The sequence below is a fragment of the Coenobita brevimanus genome, chromosome 96 (assembly GCF_032717465.1).
Source record: "Coenobita brevimanus isolate Jiangsu-jjx chromosome 96, ASM3271746v2, whole genome shotgun sequence".
Taxonomy (NCBI): Eukaryota; Metazoa; Arthropoda; class Malacostraca; order Decapoda; family Coenobitidae; genus Coenobita; species Coenobita brevimanus.
Window position 1 is genome coordinate 29953341 of NC_137049.1, and position 21480 is coordinate 29974820.

Sequence of the window (21480 nt, forward strand, 5' to 3'; positions counted from 1 at the left end):
ATACAATGTCTAATATAGACTCTCTCTCTCTCTCTCTCTCTCTCCATCCACCAACCCCCACATCTCCTCCCCACCACCACTCTTACCCACAGCCTCATCAGTGACCCCAGGCATAGATTACAAGAGGTCACAGCAAGATTGTATTATTTCTTACCCTCGTCAACCTTTCCTAGATAACCTCGTCTCGTCGCTCACTTACTGTAAGCCTAGAATCATTGTTAATCTCCTGAATATATCTAGCTCTTTGTCCTGTATACATATGCGTGGGTTTGTTAGCTGGGTGTACCTAAGTCATACTTTATACATGGTGTGTGTGTGTGTGTGTGTGTGATAACAGGAAAGAAAACTATAACCAAAGGAATAAAGTTAGTGAAAACGTTTTTTTCTTTTGAGAGAGAGAGAGAGAGAGAGAAAGAGAGAGAGAAAGGGGGGGGGGGAAGATGGCAAGAGAATGACGAGCAGGAAGAAATGAAGAAGAAGAATATAGACTGAGGAATTCAAGAAAGGAAGGTCAAGGAAACAGGAGAGGGTTGGAGAAAGAGAGGAGTGCGAAGGGAAAGGAATACAAAGGAGAACCAACAACAACCACACATGTTGATCCTTTAAAGATCGTTTGTTGTAGTGCCGGAGTGGGTGAGAGAGAGAGAGAGAGAGTCGTTACAACTCCAGCTGGATCCTGACTTAAACTATAATAATAATAATGATAATAATAATAATAATAATAATAATAATAATACTGTAATAATAATAATAATTTTTATTATTATTATTATTATTATTGTTTTATTATTATTATTACCTCCGCCAAGGAAGTTATGTTTTCACCCCTGTCCGTTTGTTTGTTTATTTGTTGGTTGGTTTGTGAGCAAGATTACACAAAAACTACTGGACGGTTTTCCACGAAACGTGGTAGGAGAATGGGCCTTGGCCCAGAACAGACTCCATTAAATTTTGGTGCGGATCCGGATAAAGGTGCAGATCCAGGAATTTTTTTTCGCATTGCGAGATAGGGCTTTGGCGGAGGTATGCGCTCGACTGAGTTCCGTTCTAGTTATTATTATTATTATTATTGTTATTATTATTATTATCATTTCCCCGTTGTCGTGTTCATTTTTATTTTTTATTTTTTACAGAAAACAGAGGAAGGGAAAAATCATACACCAGATTACAGATGTCCTCCTTTTATTTATTCATTTTTTTTTATACCTCTGTACCTCCTATTTCTTTAACGTGTGCTGCGATTTTTTTTTTATTTTCTTGCTTGTGTATGTTTTATCTTACATGATTTCCCTGTTTTTCCCCCTTACTTTGTATTGATCCCCCATTTTCTTTTACAGATTAATTGTTATCTTCCACGCTTTTAGTCTCCCACCGCCCAGCCTCCCTCTTTCGTTTTCTGTCCCTCCCTGTTTCACTTTTTTTTCCTCCCTTCTTTTCTTCCTTCATTTGTTGTCATTGTTGCTTATGTTTCAGTTCTTCACTTATAATATAGTTTCTTTATCTATGTTCCTTCCTCCCTTTTCTGCAATCCCTCATTTCTTCCTCCACCTACTTTCTGCTTCCTTTTTTCTCTTTTGCATGTTTCCTCTCGTTCCTTCTTTCCTTTTCTACTTCCTTAACCTTTTTCCTGCTTTTTTAATTCCTTCCTTCTTTCCTTCCATAGTTACTGACTTTCTTACTTTATTTTATTTTGTTCCTTCTCCTTTCCATTTTATCACGCCACCTCCTTTTTCCTTCCTTCCTTCTTTTCCTTCGTTTCTTCCTTCCATCCGGCTCTTCTTCCTGTTTTGGTTTCATCCTTCTTTCTCGTTGTTACTCATCCTCCAGCCCTCCTTCCTTCCTCGTTTCTTCCATCCTCGTCTCCCATTTCCTTCATTCTCATTTCATACCTTTCATCAGTCCTTTGTTCCAACTGTCCTTCCTTCCGTCTTTCCTTTTGTTCTTTTCTTTTCTCTGTTTATTCTGTACTTTACTTTCTAATTTCCTGTAACCCTCTTGCCTTCCTTCTTCTCTTCCTTTCTTCTTCTGTACTTTCTCCTTTTCTTCTTTCCTTCCATGCTTTCTTTCTTTCTTTCTTTTTGTTTCTTTCTTTTTAGTCTTTCTTTCTTCTTGCTTTCTCCCTCTCTTCATTTCTTTCCCTCCTTCCTTCCCTTTCTTTCCTCCTTCCTTCTTGTCTTCCTTCTCTCCATCGTGACCTCCCTGAAGGATGAGCTACCAATCCGCTTGTCTCCTTTCTCCTTCTTTTTCCTTCATTTATCATTAATTTCGTTATCATTAATTCACTTTCTTCCTTCATATTTCCTACATCACCACATTTTTCTTTGCTTATGGATTTGAGATTGGATTCTCTCTCTCTCTCTCTCTCTCTCTCTCTCTCTCTCTCTCTCTCTCTCCTTTTATATATTTCCCTCCTTATCTCTCTCTGTCTCCCTCACCCAGTCTTTATCACCCTGTCTCTCTCTCTCTCTTCCTTTTATACCGCCCTTCGTATATCTTCCCCCTTATCTCTCCCTCTCTATCCCCCTTTCTCACTCTTCCTCTCTTTATCACCCTGTCTCTCCCTTTCTCTCCCTTGCTCTTATCTCCCTTTCCTTAATCCTCCAATCTCTGTTAATCCCCCTCCTTCCATCTTCCTCCTCCTCCTCCTCCTCCTCCTCCCCCCCCCCGCTACCCTCCTGCTCTCTCCTCCATCTCTCCCTCCTCCTCATCCTCCCTCCCCTTCAACCTCCTCTTCCATTTCCATATCTCCCTCTTTCACTTAATCCCTCAATATTCTTATCTCTCTCTCTCTCTCTCTCTCTCTCTCTCTCTCGCACCTCGACCTCCTCCCTCCCAAGTGAATCTAATTTCTATTCAATATCACCGTCAACCTTGTTAGTAGCTGAGCCGGCCTACCTACCCTGCCTATCCTTGCCTACCTACCCCTGCCTACTTACCTCTGCTTACCTATCCCTGCCTACTTATCCCTGCTTACCTACCTGTGCCTACTTACCCCTGCTTACCTACCTCAGCCTACTTACCCCTGCTTTCCCACTCCTGCTTTCTTACCCTCCCAATTTCTGCATTCCCCTGCTTCTCTTCCCTATCAACCCCTGCCTTCCTCTGCCTACCTGCCTCTGCTCTCCTCCCCTACGAATCTCTGCTTTTCCTTGCCTGCCTACCCTGCCACCCCCTGTCCCTCTATACCTACCTCTGCCTACCTGTCCACCAACCTCTCAATATGTCTGGTTACCTACCACTTTCGGCCTTCCCTACCTACTCCTCTTCCTACCTGTATACCTTTTTACCCTACCAAAGTTACATAAGTTACTTTCCTTGTATACCCACGTGCCTACCTACCTTCCTGCTTACCTACCTATTTATCTACGTATCTTCGCTCTCTACCTACCTGTCTACCCACCTGCTTACTTAGGCTTATATAGAAGCTGAAACTAAGGAGGTCGGAAGGTAGTGAGGCGTCTAGGTGGGAAAGTGGAAGGCCGGGTAAGATGGAGATGTGGATATTGAGAGAGACGCTGTGATATTGAGGGATAGATTAGGGAAGGCAGGGGAAAGCAGGGAAGGAGTGGGGAAATTGAGTGGGGAAGACATAGGGGAGGTGAGGAATGCTTGGTGTGATGAAAATGTTGGGTTGGGGAAGGTGGGGAATTGGGAAGATAGGGAAGGCGTTGGGGTTGGAAAGTTGGGGAACGTGGAGAGTTGGGAAGATATGATACTGGGGTGGGAAAGCTGGGGAAGGTGGGGAGTGGGGAAGTTACGGAAGGCATTGGGGTGGGAAAGATGGGGAAGGTAAGGAGTGGGGAAGATAAGTAGATAAAGGATGTGGGTGAAGGGGAAGGTGAGTGAGGTAAGTGGACATAGAGAGGAAAGTTAGGAAAGTTGGGATTGAAGGGATGGTGCAAAGAAGGTTAGAGAGATGTGAGGAGGAGAGCATGAAGCGTGGGTGAGGCTTGGGGAAAGTGGGGAAGGTGGGGAAAGCTAGTGAAGATGTGGATATGGGAGAATTGGGGAGGGGAGAGGGACAGTATGCGTCAGTAGGGAGCGCATGTTGAGTGTGGGGAGTGTATGAGCAGTGAGTGGGAAAGTTTTGTGAAGGAATTAATAAGAGCAGGGACAGCATAGGGAAGGGTGAAGAGGGGAGAGGGAAGGGTGGAGAAGGTCGCTAAAAGCATCAGAAGCAAGGGTGTGGAAAAAGGAGAGGATGACATGGAAAGTGGATGGAGAAGAATGGAGTAATTAGTAAGGAGGTGAGACTGTTATGAAGAGGAGGGGAGAGGACGGGTGAGGAAGACAAGCAGAAGTGTGGATAAGACAATTGGAACGGATGGAGAAAGTATGGGGAAGGGTAGATGTTAGTGTTGAAAGGTGGGGAGGGGTAGGAAGATGTACAGTAGAGCTAGAAGGAAAAGGTGAAGACATGGGGATGAGTGGAGAAAGATGGAGGGAAGGCATGGAAAAAAAAGACAGAAGTGGAGAAGGCTGTGGCAAGGGTGGGGAAAGGCGTGAAATGATGAAGAAGGTCGTGGAGGATATGGAAGAGGATGGGGAATGATGGAGAAAGATGGGGAAAAGTTGGGAAAGGTAAAGGCAATGAGAAGAGCCAAGACAGAATGGAAAGGGTGGAAAAGAGTGGGGAGTGACTATGAAAGGGGGAAGGAGAGAAGGATGGGATAGCGTGGAAAAGAGTGGGCAGTGACTGTGGAAGGGGGAAGGATTGAGAAGGATGGGATAGTATGGGAAAGGATGGAGAAATGCAGGGTGTGCATGGGGGAAGGGAAGGATGGGTAAGAGTGGAGAAAAAAGATGTGGAAGAGGGGAAAAAGGTGGAAAAGGAAGGAGAAGGGTGGAGTGGAGAATGGTGGGGAAGACATGGGAAGGAGAGGCACAAGAAGGGATGAAGAAAGGTGGGAAATGAATTTGGGGGGAAGGAAATTACAGAAAGTGGGAAAAGCATGAGGAATGGCTGGGAAGGGTAAAAAAGAATGGAGATTCGAGCAATGGTAAGGAACGGTAGAGAGGATCGAGAAAGGATGGAAAGGGGTAGAGAAGGGTGGAGAAAGGGTGGAAGAGAGGGTAGAGAATGGCTGGAAAAGGTGGGAAAGGGTGCGGACGGTGGAGATGTTTGGAGAAGAGTGAAGAAAAGTGGAAGGTGAGGCAGGTATAAGGAAGAGTGGTGATGGGTGGAGAAAGATAAGAGGATGACGGTGGATGGGTAGGAATAGATGGAGAAAGGTGAAGAATGACTGTGAATGGGTTGGGATGGATGGAGGAGGGTGGAGGTTGACTATGAGAGGGTGGAAATGGATGGAGAAAGGTGGAGAATGACTGGGATGATGGAGCTGGGTGGAGAAGGTTGGAGAATGTGAGAGGGTGGAGCTGGATGGAGAGAGGTGGAGAAGAATTGTGAGAGGATGAAGATGGATAGGGAAGCGTGGCATATGAACTGTGGGTGAGTGGAGATGGATGGAGAAGGGTGGAGAATGGCTATGAGAGGGTGGAGGTTGATATAGGAGGGTGGGGAATGACTGTGGAAGTGTGGGGATGGCGAGCGGTGCATGTATGAATCTGAGAGGAGGTGGGTGGGTTTGGTCAGAGCGTCACCCTCTAAGACCACCCCTTAATAATTGAGTCCCTCCCCCCCCCTCTCTCTCTCTCTCTCTCTCTCTCTCTCTCTCTCTCTCTCTCTCTCTCTCTCTCTCTCATTACCTCTGTTTCTTTATCTGATCTTATTTTCTTGGTATTCTTTTGCTCTTTTTTTATTATCATATCTCATGTTCCTCCGTGTACCCCTTTCAGGCTTTTCTCTGCCATTTATCACCTCCCTCCTTCTCTTTTCCACCCTGTTGCTTGTCTGTTTTTCTTTGTTTACTCCTTTGTCTTGTTTATCACACCCATCACCCGTTTGTTTCTCTTCTCGCTTTCCCTCTTCCTTTTCCTTCTTTCTATTCTCCTTCCTTTCTTTTTTCACTTTCTTCCCTCATTGATCTTTTCTTTCTCTCGTTAATCTTCCTTATTACCTTCCCCCTGTGCCTATCAATTAGCTTCTGGGACTTATCTCATTCCTTCTGTATTTCTGTTTCACTTTTTTGTCTTGTGTCCCTTCATCTCTCTTTCATTTCTCTTTCCTGTCTGTATTACTTTCTTGCCTTTTCTTGTTTTTAATTTTATTCTTGCTTTTTCTTTCATTCCTGTGGTCATCGTATCTTCTTTCATCGATGGCGGAGGATATGTATTCACCCGTATCTGTCTGTCTGTGAACAAGATACCTCAAAAAGTTGATATCGGATCTCAGTGAAATCTAGTGGATAGGTGGGCTGTGGGTCAAAGAAGAGTTGATTAGATTTTTTAGATAGATCCGGATCCGGGTGCAGGAATAATTAAAAAAATAACATTGACATCGGCGGAGGTATGCGATCTCTGAGATTAACAGAGCAGGCTAAAACCGTAGAGTTAATTGATTTACTATGTGAGACCGTAAAAACATTCCCCTGGTAGGAAAGAGGAATTACAAGTGTGAATATTAAATTTTGTTGGGGTTGGCGGAGGTATACGCTCTCTGTGTGCATTGTTTTCTATTTTCTCATCTACTGTACTTTACGTCTCTGTCTCTTTCCCTTCGATGTCTTTCTTGTTTGTCTTTATTCTTTGTCTTTTTCTTCTACCTTTTTTGCTTTTGTCTTTATTTTTCTTTGAGTCCTTTATTTATTATTTTCTTATATCTGCTTCCAAAGCCTTTAGCGTTTCTCTGGTTTCTCTCCTTTACCACTTTCCTCCCATGCCTGTATTTTACCTGTTCTTGTTTCTCTCATTTTTTCCAATTTCCCGCCTCTCTTTCATTCTCTTTTTCTTATTAGTTCTCCCGCAGCGAACTTTAACCCGCTGTAAACGTAAGGCCTCCCGGGTCACATTGCCCTTATTTACCCAGCGGTCATTTAATTTTCTTATGTTGTCATTGCGTCCCCCTTCTGCATCTTCATTTGTTTACCCCCTTCATTACGATGACGTCTTCGACCCCTTGAAACTAGGTGGCGTCTTTTATTTACATATTTGTTTATTGTATGTTGTAATTCTTGTCACAACCAGACAGTTTTGTTCAACTTAGGAAAGGGCTCTTATTTATTAATGCTGTATCTAACCCTTTCAACTCGAATGTCCATCTTAAGCTGAGTAAAATCGTATCAAGAATAAAGTGGGAAAAAAAAAACTGTAGGGGATCAGTTGGTCTTTCAACCTTGCTACCAGCAGACGATTTTATTCATATTACGAGAGACTTCAAACCGGGAGCGTCAAATATTTAGTGGCTTTGATTGAACTCGTACACGACCGGGTGGCATTCTGAATCCGAGAAAATCGACTGTTAGCAGCCAGACTCATATAAAGGTTACGGACTGTGGCTGAAGTAAAAAAAAAAAAAATCATTCTCACAGCATATAATCCCTTGGGTACAGAGGCGCTTTTATTATTCGATTCTGACCGGAGAGAGACGATTTCTTTGAGTTTTTAGGGGAGATCTCGAAGCAGAGGGGTAAGTTGTTGTTGTTGTTGTTGTCATTGTTGTTGTCTACCTCAGGTCTGCTTCTGAGGGACCGTCCTACATGAGTACATACGCTGTGTAAGATTCGGAGTCCCCCTGTGATAGACAGTGCCTCACCAGGGTCGGATCAATGTCCTACCCACAGCGAGGTGCAAAGAAATACGGGGAAGTCTGACTCCTGAGTGGACGAGGCAACTTCTTCATCCAGGATGCACAGCGCTACCACGAGTAGACTCCCCTTCAGCGTTAGGAGGGGTTAGTGAAGGTCATATTTAACTCACTTTCCTGAGCAGAATAAATGGAATGAACTATAATAAGACGTCATGGCAATCAGGTTAAATTTTTTCGTTTTCTTAGCTTGGTCGTTCGCTGTCTTCATTTTGTTCTTTTTCCTTCGTTCTCATTCGTCCGTGTTTTTATAAGGTGTTTCTCGTGACAGCTTAATTTGTCTTTTACTCTTTTGTACGTTCTACTTCTTTCCTTTGCTCCTGTTGTCATTCACTTTCCATTTCCATCTACATTACTTCTATTTTTCCCACTTTCTCAGTTTCTTCCTTTCATATCCTCTCTGTCGTTTCCTCTTACCTTTTCTTCATCCATGTCCTCCTGCTTTCATTTTCTCGTACCTTTTCTCCTACTTCTGGTTTATTTAATTCTGCTTCTTTCGTTTGCTTTTGTTTTGACGTTCATTTTCTCCTTGTCACATCCTTATTTTTCTTTCATCTTCTCCAGCGTCTTTCATGTCCTCTGACCCTTTCTTCAAGATCTTATGAGTCTCCCCTCGTCCCCTCCTTACACCATTTCTATCCACGTTTTAATTTACATATCCCCCATTCTCTCCCTTACGCGAACGTCACTGATAAAAAGGGTCGGGAAGGACAAAGGGCTGAGATAGACAAAGGGGGAAGATTATACCCAGAAGTTGTATATTCATTGCCTCGAGGAGTAGCGGGAAGAGAAGGACAAGGGATTCATGAGTCGCGAGGAATATCCGAGAAGGACTTGAGATTATTACTCCCGGAATTCTGACGTCAGGGAGTGCGTGTGGCGAATTTGATAGGTCGGGAGGAGAGAGAGAGAGAGAGAGAGGTCCAAAGTAGAGAACATATTGACATGGAAAAGGAAAATAAGTCTGCCTATTGACCCTTACGTAGCATCTTCAGTCGCTAAAGAGATGAGTGCAGATGAGGAGACCCCTACCCCCTTCCCCCACCCACCAGACCCAACCAAATCCGGTAGGAAAAAGTGAGAAAATCATGCATTGTGGAACACTGACATGCAAATTTATAGGACAGAGCGAAGCAGAAACTTTTCCAATTCGAGCAAACCTTGTTGAGAAATAGTGATGATGATAGTGTATAAATATTGTAGGTTAAAGATAAATATTCATTCATTCATTTGTCATTTTTATTTCATTTATCCAAAGTATGACCACAGGTAGACCTAACACACTCCTTCCAACTTCCCACTCGGCCAGGTGATTTCTTGTGTGTGTGGCGAGGTTGGCTTAGCGTTACCAGTTTACCCTGTGTCGTTAATTCTTTTCCTACTCCCACTGCCACCCCCATCCCCACACCAGCATACTGAGCCGTCCCCACCACATACAATATTCTGGCAGGAGAGTTTGTAGTGGAGTGTTATTTATGGACCACACAATATTTATTAAGTTTATTCCTTGAGCTTTCAGTGACGCTGGCAGTTATTATGCATTTAGGCACTTTACTCTACTGTAATTAAACCAGAACTTTCCTAGTTCTATTATAAAGTTATATTTAATTTATATAAATCATTTTTATGCAGATTTTGTCATGGATAATCAGTCTTTACTTATCGTAAACCCCCTAAATTTATTATCTTCATGTGTTTGATTACATATCTCAGTTGTCCCTTTTTAGTCTCGTAGATGAGGGAGAAAAATAATTTTTTAAGCTTATCTTAGGCAGATTTTAAATACTATTCCGTATCATCGTCAGTCCTCTCTGGACACTCTCAGATGACTGTATATCCGCCCTACAGTAATGTCACCAGAACTGTGATACTTTGTCTGCATTTTGGTTTGATCAGATTAAAAGAAATATTGCTTGCGTTAACTTTTAAAAATAAACCTAATAACCCTTTTTGTTAATGCACCTTTTGCTGAAATTCAAGTCATCGTCTTATTGAAATGTTGACTACATTTAAAGTAACCGTCTGCTTCCTTTTTGCTAACTATTATCCGATCCATTTCAACATTTCCCCATTATACACTGTGTACCCTGCTTCCGTAATCAGTCTCTTAGGAGGAACTAAATTTGAGGTACTGTATGCTGTAGTGTGTTTTCATCTTTACCTACTTCCTCGCACATGTGGAAGGAGAGGGGAGGGTGAATGAGGGAACGAGGTAGGGAAGAGGGAGAACGTGCTGAGAAGAAGGTGGAGGAAATAGGTAGGATGAGGAGAGGAAAGGAGACACGAGAACTGGAAGAGGGTAGGAAATAAGGAAAAGAGAGATGGATGGAGAGAGGAAAAAGCAGGGAAGAAAAGGAAAACGTAAGAGGTACGGAGGCAAGAACAGAGCGAAGAGGAAGGAGGGATAGAGAAAGGGAAAGTAAAGGACCTAAGGAAGTTAAAGAAAGGGAAAGGCGGGAAGAGAGAGAAGAAAGTGGCTAAGAGAAAGTTTGTAAATGGAGAAGAAAATTAAACAGAGAAAGCTAGAGAATGAGAGGGGGAGAGAATGAGACAGAAGGAGGGAGATAAAGAAAAACAAGAGGAAGGGCATAGGGAAGAGGAAGAGTAGAAAGGAAATGAGGAAGAAGAAGAGAGGAAATGAAGATGAATGAGGAAAGGAAGGAAAAGGAGAGAAAAGGAAATGGTATCTGAATGTCGAAGTACTGATCTCTTTAGGGATTCACTGCTCCTAGGTGTATGTAGGTAACAGGTGTATGTAAGTGACAGCTATATGTCACAGGTATATGTAGGGAACAGGTGTATGTAGAGGGCAGGTGCATGTAGGTGACAGGTGTATGTAGGTGACAGGTGTGTAGGTGACATGTGTGCGTAGGTAGGGGACAGGTGTATGTAGGGGACAGTTGCCTGTAGATGGCAGGTGTTTGTAAAGGACAGGCGTATATACAGTACAGTAGGTGCCGTATGTATGTATGTAAGGGAGAGATGTATTTGGGTGACAGATGTGTGCATATAGAGACCTACGTGTTTGCTAGTGGCAGGTGTGTGTAGGGAACAGGTATGTCTGTAGTGGGACAGGTGTATATAGGGTAGGTGTATATAGAGAGACAGGTGTGTGTATAGGAGAAAGGTATGTGTTGTAGGACAGGTGTATATGTATGTAGGACAGGTGTATGTGTGTATAGAAGGACAGGCGTGTGTAGGGGACCACCATTACAGCAGCGACCATCATCCACCTCTGTTTCTGCACTTTCCTCTCCATTTTCTCCACCGTATTTTTGGGTCAGTGAATCATGTATGTTGTCCGTCAGTCTTTCTTTTTCTTCCCCTTTTTTGTAATAGATTTTTACTTGGGCATCCACTACCTTTGTCTGTTCTTTTCGTTTTTTTTTTTTCTTTGAGGGCATCCGACGCTTTTTTTTTTTTTTTTTTTTTTTTTTTTTTTCCAGTAGCGTCAATTTTTCAGAACCATCCTGTGTTCATGTTTTGCTTCGACGTCATTTTCGTTTTCACGTGTTTCATTTTCTTTCAAGACATGTTTTCTTATTCACTAGCCTGGCTTCCACATTTTCTTCCACTTGTTCTTCAGTGTTCCTTATTCATTTTTTTTTTATTATTATTCAAAGCCATGTATTTTTGCATTTTGATTATTATTATTATTATTTTTTTTTTCAGTTTTGGGCGGGCGTGGTTTATTATTCATGACCTCTGCTCTGATTTTCTTTCCCTAACTCTACTTCTCCTTCTTATTTTCTTCCTATTTTTTCGTATAATTTCCCTCACGTTTTTTGCATAAATTTTACGTTTTCCCTGTTGACCCTCTTTCACGACACCATTTCTTATTAATTTTCTTACCTGTCTCACGTCCGTCCATCCCATTTTATTTGTTTTTCTTGTGCAGATTTTAGAATGAACTCTTCGCTTGTATTTTTCCTCTTGGCCTCTCTGTATTTTCCTGTTCATTTTCTAGGAGTCTTCACGGTAGTTACTTTAATTTTCTTCTGTTAACCTCTCTCTCTCTCTCTCTCTCTCTCTCTCTCTCTCTCTCTCTGCTGTTTCACTCGTATTTTGCTTCATTCTTCTTTCCTTCCAACTTTCATTTTCCTTTTCTTCCCCATAACTTAATCTGCCTCCTTTCCTCCTGGTTTACTCTAACTCATCTTTCCTCTTTGTTTTACTCCCAGTTTCCCCAACTCGCTTTTCCTCTTTGTTTTACTTCCAGTTTCCCCAACTCCCATTTCCTCCAACTGTCCGTTCCTCCCAGTATCTTTCAACTCCCCTTTCCCCCTAGTTTCCTCCAACTCTCCTTTCCCTTCAGTTTTCTCCAACTCTTCGCTCCTCCCAGTGTCTTCCAACTGTCCTTTCTTCTCAGTTTCCTCCTGCTCCGCTTTCCTCCCAATGTCTTCCAGCCCCCCCGTTACACCCAGTTTCTGACGGATCCCCTTTCCTTCCATTTTCCTCCAACTCACCGTTCCTCCCAGTTTTCCTCAGACTCTGCTTTCCTCCCACTTCCAACACTCCTTTCCTCCCACTTCCAACACTCCTTTCCTCCCATTTCCAACTCTCTTTCCTCCCATTTCCAACTCTCTTTCCTCGCACTTCCAACTCTCATTCCTCCCAATTTCCTCAAACTCTCCGTTCGTCCCAATTTCCTCGAACTCTCCCTTCCTCCCAATTTCCTCCAACTCTCCGTTCCTCCCAATTTCCTCCAGCTCTCCTTCCCTCTCACTGATGACCATCACCTTCGTATATTCTGCCACAAGCTCTTCCATCCTCCCTGCATATTTTCTTGGGCCTGCCGAGCACACACTTAATGTTTGATGTCTCCTGCTCCTCCTCAGTAAGGCTTTTTCTATTATTCCTGCCTGCTTCTCCAGTATTCTTTCTCATGCTTTTCACATACGCTTGGCTGAGGTCAAAGAGGATGTGGCAAATATAGCGAGTTACACGGAGTTACAAAGTTACACAGGCTACACAGGCATTGCTTCCTCAAAGAGCTTGTCTGGCATGTAACATTAATAGAAAAACTTAATTCCTTGTCAGAAAAGTGAAGTGAAAGTATAAGTAAAAGTGTAAGTGGAAAGAGAAATAAAGTATAAGTCTATCTGTCTATTGCCAGACGCCATAATCCCGTAAGGGGTGGCCATTTGACTTTGAGTTATTTGTTTTACGGGGAGGGGCACTTACCCTCCACCAACCCACTTGTTGACACGTAGGGAGCACGTATGGTTTGGTTATATGGTTACCACGTAGCGTTGTAAATGGTTTCTTGGCTTACAGGAAACCATTTGGCTTGTCACTCAATGTAAAGCCACCTGTAAAGGAAAGAAAAGCAATAAGAAGTGACAGGAAAGATGGGAGAAATAAGAAGAGAGGAGGGCAGGCACAGAAAAAGAATGATAAAGGCTAAGGAAGAAGTAGGCAGCACTACATCAAGTGAGTAGATGATGGTCGCCACCACCTACATTATATCTTCCTTACATTATATTATGATATTATGTAATATTTGATGACATTTGGCTTGACGCAAACAGTATCATTGACAATATTTTCCATGAAAAAGGGAGGAAGAAGTTATTTTGAAATTCACACAGTTTGCTGTACTTCATGTAAAGGAAAGAAAAGCAATAAGAAGTGACAGGAAAGATGGGAGAAATAGGAAGAGGGGAGGGCAGGCACAGAAAAAGAATGATAAAGGTTAAGGAAGAAATAGGCAGCACTACATCAAGTGAGTGGATGAGGGTCTCCACCACCTACCACTATAAGTAAAAGTGTAAGTGTAATGTAAAATACAGTATAAGTAAAAGTGTAAATGTAAAGTGATATAAACGTATAAGTAAAGGTGTAACTGTAAAGTGAAGTAAAAATGTAGGTAAAAGTTTTAAGTGAATTAAAAGTGAAAGTATGAGTGTAAAGTAAAATATTTATATAAAGATGTCCCCCCCCCCACCCCCCTGCCAGATGGTCCCTTGTAAGACTGAAATACACAAACTCTCACTTTTATTGGCTCATCAGGAGCGTAGGGACCCGGGGTTAGGTTCCTCATTCCAGACATGGTAAGAATGACCAGTCCCTTTTCCCCGAGCAGCATGATGTGAACAGAGAGCCTCACCCACCCTTGTATTTAACCCCTTTATGGGCGATACCCGATTTAGAGCGTCGTAACTCAGTAGACCACCGATTATATACTTGTTGGTTACATGGTTACCACTCAGCGCATAGATGGTCCCTCTGATTTTATTGCTTGACATTCACCTGAAGGTAGCACTGCGATGAGTGAGTGGATGGTAAGCGCCCCCATATGCCGGAAGGATATTTAGTAGGAGCTGCAGAAAGTAGTTGTAAGAAGAAGAATATTGATCACGCAATTCTAGGGTAATAGTGCAGTTTGATCTGATGAGCTTGTACTGACTTCTTTGTGTGTAAAAAATATAGTGCAACCTTTCATATACTTAAAAAATCATTACATTAGAACCAGTTTAATTTTGAAAGAATAGTCTAATGGTGATGAGTCCTATTGACGGCGCTGCCTGTATGAAACTAAAAATGTTGAAGCAATATCTTATCCATATACCTACTCGGATAGGTGATTAATTGCACGAGACAGAATCACTAGCATTAAATTGACAGTTACTCAGGAAAATCAGTAAATGGGGAAGCAACAAGGGGGGTGCGACAGGAGGACGTAACAAAGGGAGATACGACAGTAGATGTAACAAAGGAAGATTTGACAGGGGACGTAACAAAGGGAGATGTGACAAATGTGATATGACAAGGATAGTGTGACTAGAGTGTGGGACAGTGATGTGTGAGAATTGAGAGTATGACAAAGGAAAATGTGACGTGAATGTGAGACAGAAAAAGGTGTGACAGAATTGTAACAAAATGAAAGAGGCAGTGAGTGATGTTACAGGAAAAGGTGTGAGATGTGATGGGAGAGAAAGAGGAGGAGGAAGAGGATTGGAGGAAGGGAGAGAGGGAGAGAGGGGGGGGGGAGATGTGACACAGGTACACACAGGGGTGAAAATGAGAGGTAGCACACATATCCTTCATAGGCATTTCCTGTTAGAGAGAGAGAGAGAGAGAGAGAGTGTGTAAATATAAGTCAAATAACACACACCCCTTGTAGGCATTACCTGTCCCAGCGCACCTGCAAAGACAACGGGGTAATAATTAATATACCTGGCTCCATCACCTCAATTTTGTCTCTTTTTTATTCTTTTCCCCTCTGCTGTCTGGTCAGTTTTTTCATTGGTATGTATTGTAGAATCTCTCTCTCTCTCTCTCTCTCTCTCTCTCTCTCTCTCTCTCTCTCTCTCTCTCTCTCTCTCTCTCTTCTCTTCTCTCACCTTTTCGCCCCGTTCACTCACGATCACATCCCTCTCTCTTCCTTCCCTCCCCCTTTCTCCCTCGTTGCTTTCCCCTCCCTCTCGCTCCCTCCTATCCCCCCTTTCTCCCCTCCACCCCGTAACCCCAACTCCCCGCCGAGAAGCAGCTGAGCCTGCAAGACGGACACCAGTATTATTATTTCACACTCGAGAGGCAAGTGGGAGAGAGAGAGAGAGAGAGAGAGAGAGAGGCGGCAATTTTACGCCAAGTTAAAGTGAACAGAGCATAGAGCATTTCGATAGAGCCTTAGTCAAACACCCTCGCTAATGTAGTTGAATAATGTAGTTATTCGACTTCGAATAAAATCATTTGTTGGTCCTCTAGTTAAAATGAGGGAGACAAATTCGCAATCAAAGGGTCTGTACTGAGAGGAAAATAATATGTTTAATTCCTGATATTCAACCCCTTCAGTATAATTAAGCCGATTCATATTTCGTTCTGGCTAGCGAGAAACGACTTATTTTAACTTTCTAGTAGTTGGCTAGTAAGTAGGGAAGAGAGCGTTGGATGGGAAGTCTAGTGCTCTCTCTTTCTCTCTCTCTCTCTCTCTCTCTCTCTCTCTCTCTCTCACACACACACACACACACACACACACACACACACACACACACACACACACACACACACACACACACACAATAGCCCAGTATCTCCCCCACCATGATCAGCTGTTGGGCACTGTGACGTCACGCTCAATCCTCTCACGTGATTGGTCCGCTTCTCCTCCTCGGCAAACCAATCACCTGAGAGGATTACACAGATTGAGGCGGAACAGCTGATCGAGGTAAACAAAAGGAGGAAGATGATGAAGAGGAGGAAGTTTATTGAGACGGGAGGGTAGCAAAGAGGGAAGGAAAGACGAGAAGGGAAGAAGGAGGAGAAGGAGAGAGACGAGAAGGGAGGAAAGAGAAGGAGAGAGACGAGAAGGGAGGAAAGGAGGGAAGAAGTATCAGGAAAAGAGATGAGAGGGGAAGAAAAAGGGAGAAGGGAAGAAAGAGTAGGGGTAGGGAAAGAAAGGGAGAGTAAAAAAGAGGAGAGACGACGAAAGAAGGGCAGTAAGAGGATTAGAAGAAAAAGAAAAAAAGAGATTGGAGAGGCGGACAAGGAGGTTGGAAGAAGAGGAGGAGATCGGAATGAGAAGGATGGAAGGAAGAAGAGGAGGAGATTGGAAGGACGAGGATGGAAGTAAGATCAGGAAGAGATCGGAAGAAGGAGAGGGGATTGGAAGGAGGAGGAAAGAGAAGAAGGGAGAAAAGGCAGAGGAGTATGAAAAAGAGGAGGGAAAAGGGGAGTACAAGAGAAGAAAGCCGATGAAAAAGAAGAGAGAGGGAGATAAAGGGAGATAAATTTGATAAAGAAATGAGGAAGGTGGCAGAGAAAAAGGCAGGAAATAGGAAATCCCGAAAAGAGGAAGAGGGGAAGGGGACGCAAGGAAGAAGAAGGAAAGGGAGGAATTTAATTGAGGTATTAGGTGTGAAAGAAGACAGTGCAAAATGAAAAAAAAAATGGAAGAAAGAAGGGAGCAGTGGGAAAATTTTGAGGAAACGGAAAAAAAAATTATAGGAGAAAACGAAAATTAAGGAAGGAGAAGGAAAGAAGATAATGAAGGAAGCAGAAGAAATGGGGGAAAGAAGAGAGAGAAAGGAAGTTTATGAAAAGGGGTGGAAGGAATGGAAGGGATGAATTGAGAAAAAGAGGAAAGGAAAGGTGAAAGATGATAAAGAAAAAAGGAATAAACGGGAAGAAAAGTAGAAAGGAAGGAGCGGAAGGAGGAAAAAGGAAGCAAAGGGGGAAATGGAAAGTAGGAAGACACAAGGAAGAAAAGGAGAAACAGAAATGAGGAGATGAGGGAAACAGGAAGGATGGGTATAGAGGCAGAAGGGAAAGGAGGAAGAAAAGGAAAAGAGGAATAATACTGAATAACTTCGCAAGAAAAGTGAAAGAGGGGGGGGGGAAAGGAAAAGGAAAATTAATGAAAGAGAATGAGAAGAGCAAATAAAAAGAGAAAAATAAAGGAAAATAAGAAGTGCAATCCTGAAAGAAGCTACAGTAAAGAATAAAAGGGAAAATGAGGGAAAGAAGAAGGAGAGAAAGAAAAGAGAGGGAGCCAGAGAAAAGAGGATAAGAAGGAGAAAAGGGATAAACGAGGAGAGAAGTGATAAAGAAGAGGAAGAAGGAGCATAAAGCATAATGAACTGGAGGGTCAGGGAGATAGTTGACAATTAAAACTGATTCTGATTCTCTCTCTCTCTCTCTCTCTCTCTCTCTCTCTCTCTCTCTCTCTCTCTCTCTCCTGCATCATGTATTCTTTCCTCTTATATCATCTCAGATTTTACGATTCCTTCTTGTTTCCATCTGTTTTATTTCAATTCCTCCTCCTCCTCCTCCTCCTCCTCCTCCTCCCCAGAGAGAAAAGAGACAAGGAGAGTAAATACCAAAGTTTACGTGAAGACAATCTCTCTAGCAACTTGTCTCTCTCCCCAGTTGATTGCAGATGGAGGAGAAAAGAGAGGTGGAGGAGGAAGGGGGTGATGAAGGAAGAGAGGTGGAGGTGGAGGAGGGATGGGGTGATGTGGAGGATTGTGGAGGGGGTGATAAGGAGGATGGTGGAGGGGGTGAGGAAGAGGAGGAAGGGTAGGTGGATGAGGGAGTGAATGATGGAGAGGAGGGGGAGGGATGACGAAGTGGATGAGGGAGGGCTGGTGAAAAGGAGGGGAAGGAGGTTAAGGAGGGAGTGGGTGATCAAAAGAAAGAATGGGAGTTGGAGGAAAGAGAGGGGGATGAAGAGGAGAGGACTGATGAAAAGGAGGTGGAGGATGTGGGGGGAAGGGGGGAAGAAACTCGAGTGGTGGAGCGGGAGGAAGGAGGGAGTGATGAAGAACAGGAGGCGGAGGGAGAAGGAAGGGGTGTTGGAGAGCAAGAAGTGGATGAGGGAGAGGAAAGAATGACGAAAGAAATGGAGGTTGAGATGGGAGTGGGTGATGAAAAGAGGGGAAGGAGGAGTAGGGAGGGGAAGTTGAGGGGTTGACTGGTGGAGAATGAAATTGAAGGGAACGTAAAAGGAGTAATAATAATAATAATAATAATAATAATGATGGTATGTTAGGAGTTTTGCAGAGTTTTTTTTTCCAAGTCTTGGAGCGTCGTGCTTTTAGAGGAAATGTAAATAAGAGAGAAGTGATTGTTGTTGAGAGAGAAAGCAGCCCTCAGTGTGATGTGCTGGTGAATGGAGACCTGAATTGTTGAGAGGGTTTAAGTGCATCAATACAGTAAGAGAAAAGAGAGGTAAATGTGCACAGGAAATGGCAGGAGAGTGGTAAAGTCAAGGACAGTTGCTGGTGCTATGAAGGTCTTGATACTAAACAGAGATTGGAGTGTGGAGGCTGCAGGAAGATTGCGTGAAGATGTGTTAGTGCCCACAGTAACCTATGATTTTGAGACTGGTGTGGCATGAGTGCAGAGAGGTAGGAATAAGAGTAGTGGAAATAGGATTTTTGCGGAATGTGTGTGAAAATCATAGAGTGGAAAGGATAAGATATATAATTCCTGAAAGACCTCCTCCTCCACCTCGTTTTATTTTGTCATTATTTCCTTTTCAATTTTGTCTATTGCCATTTTCTTCCTCCCTCTGTCTCTCGTTTCCCTGTTTATTACCCTGTGTCCTTTCTCCCTCATTTCTCCCTTCATTTCCCTTTCTCCTCTAATTAATCTTCCTCTCTCTTGCATGCCTCTTTCCTTCCCATGTATTGTTCTTTCTTTGATTTACTGAATACTTGCTTCCTCCTCCTCCTCTTTGATGTATTCTTAACCTTCCCTACGTCTTCGCCTTTTTTTTTTTTATATAGAGTTCTCCTTCCTTCACTTCCTCCACCTTCCCCGTCCTTTTGTGGCCCTCGATTTCCTCCTCCTCCTCCTCCTTCTCTCCCTCTCCCCCAGCTTGTTTTTTTTCTTTTTCCTCTCTCCGTTTTCCTTCTCGTGCCCCATCCATTTTCATTTTCTTCTTCCTACTTCACTTCCTACAGCTTTGTTTTTCTCTCTTTTCCTCTCTCCCTTTTCCTCCTCCTCTCCATCCATTTTTTCTTATCTTCTTCCTCTTCGTCTTTCGCCTCCTTCTTCCTTCTCCTTTCGGCAAGTTGTGATTGGTTCTTTTGTGGGCTCGTGACTGCTGCTGCAACTTTTAATTCATTTTAGGGAGACGAAACAAAAGGGGCGAGTTTTGACCACCCTGGGGGACGCCGGCATGGTGAGGGAAGGAAAGAGGGTAGAAAGGGAGGGGAGGGAAGAGGGTGGGGAGGGAGAGAAGGAAGGAAAGAAGAGAGAGGGGATGGAAAGAAGGAGAAAAGGAAAGAAGAGTGGAAGGTAGGAGAGTAGGCAGGAAAAGAGGGGCGTGAGGGAGAGAGGCAAAAAAGGAGGGAAGAGAGGGAGGGAAACCAATAGGATGAGTTGTGTCTTTCTCGAGGGACGCTGGCAAGGAGGAGGGAAGGAAGGAGAAAAAGAGGAATTGGGGTGGAGGATAGGTTGAGAGAGAGAAAGAGAGAGAGGGTATGGGGATTTGATAGGGAGGGAAGGAAGGGGAGGCAGGGAAGAATAAAGGTGGAGGCAAGGGGTAAGGAGAGAAGAGTAAAGAAGATGGGTAGAAAGGAGAGAGAAAAGGAGGGAGAGGAGGAGGGGAGAGAGGGAAGGGATGTGAAGATAGTGTGTTGCGACCATCTTGGAGGACGCTGGCAGGGAGCAGGGAGTGAATAAGGAGAGAATGGAGGGAAAACATACGACAAGGGAGAGAAGGAGGAAAGAGGAGGGAAAACAACAAGGGAGAATTGTGCCCACCCTGAGGGATCAAGGTAGGAAGAGACGAAGACAAGGAGAAAGGGAAGGTGGAAGAGGAGGGAAGGAAGTAGAGAGGGGAAAAGAAGAGGGAAGCGAAGAGGTGATAGGGAAGGGGGATGAGAGGAGGAGGGAAGGACAGAGAAATTAGGGGAAGGAGATGGAGAGAGAAGAGGAGGGCAAACAATGACGAAGGTTTGTGGCTACCCTAAGGAACACCGGAAGGGTGGAGGAGGGGGAGAGAGGGGATAGGGTGGAGAGAAGATGAATAGGAAGAGAGGGTGGAGATAGAGAGAGGGAATTAAGAAAGAAGGAAGGGAAACAATGGGGAATGAGTGTCGACCACACTGCGGGAAACCGGAGGGGGGGGGGTTTGAGAGGGAGGAGGAGGAGGTTATGAAGGAGAATGAGAGAAGGAAACATAGGGGGAGGGGATGTCGGAAGGGAGAGAGGGAAGTAAGGCGTGAGGGTAGGCGTGAAGGAAGAGACGTTGGAGAAAGGAAGGGGAGGAGGAGATAGAGAAGTGCAGATAACAGGAGGCCGATTGACCCATGGTGAGGCCATTATCTGTGTTGCAGGTAAGCACTCTAAAGCTTTAATCAAGTGCTTGAGAAGGGGATAGAAAATTGAAAAGTTCTTTCCCATGCGCCTCACCTTCCGGTAAAATTGGCGGCAGAAAAGAGGTAGAAAAGCACCATAATGTTACAGCTAACATTTATTAAGTGAATGTTAAATGTTTCTAAAGCATTGCACTAGCAAATGTTATTGGTATCTTATTCCAGTTTTCCATTTGGTGAGTATTATCTTTTCCCTTACCGTTGAGTGTCGCATCATTATTTCAAGTCGCAATATCATTTTGAATGTCGAACTTATATATTTTTTTTTTCATAAATAGAAAATAACATTCTGAGTGCAGGTTTCGGTATTTCCAGCAATTTTATATTCTTTTCATGCTTCTGCATTGTGACTGATAACTTCTGCAATATGCTTCGACATCAGGCTGCCCTGTATTTGCAATCAAAATATCATCGACCGTGACAGGACTCGAACCTGCAATCTTCGGATCCGAAGTCCGACGCCTTATCCATTAGGCCACACGGTCTTGTACAAGTAGGGCGGATATAGGAGAAAAGGAGGAGGGAGAGGGAGAAGAGCAGAAGGAAGGGAGGGAGGGAAAGAGGGATAGATGATAGAGGAGGAAAGGAAGAGGGTGAGAGAGGGAGGAAGGGGACCAAGAATAAAGGAGGGAAGGAAATGCAAGAGAGGGTCTGAGGATATATGAAGAAAGGAGAGGGAAGGGGTGAAGGAAGGAGGAGGAAAGGAGATAACAGGGAAAGGAAGGGGAGGTGAGAGGGCGGGAATGGGGAAAGGAAAACAAGCGTAGGAGAAGAAAGCGAAAAAGGGCCGGAAGATAGAGTAGGGAGAGTGGAAAAGAAGGGGAAGGGAGGAGTGAGAAGGAATACGGAGGGAGAGAAGGAGAAAGGGAAAAAAGATATGGAAGGAACGGGAAGAAAAAGAGGCCCGTAAAAGGGGGAAGAAAATAAGGGAAGCACAGAGCATAGGGAAAG

At 43.7% G+C, this 21480-nt stretch overlaps 1 non-coding gene across 1 annotated transcript; it reads right to left on the reverse strand.

Moving 5' to 3' along the window:
• Positions 1-20941: 20941 nt before the first annotated feature.
• Positions 20942-21014, reverse strand: TRNAR-UCG (transfer RNA arginine (anticodon UCG)). Its single transcript has one exon. It is a non-coding gene; the product is annotated as a tRNA-Arg (tRNA).
• Between the last annotated feature and the right edge of the window lie 466 nt (positions 21015-21480).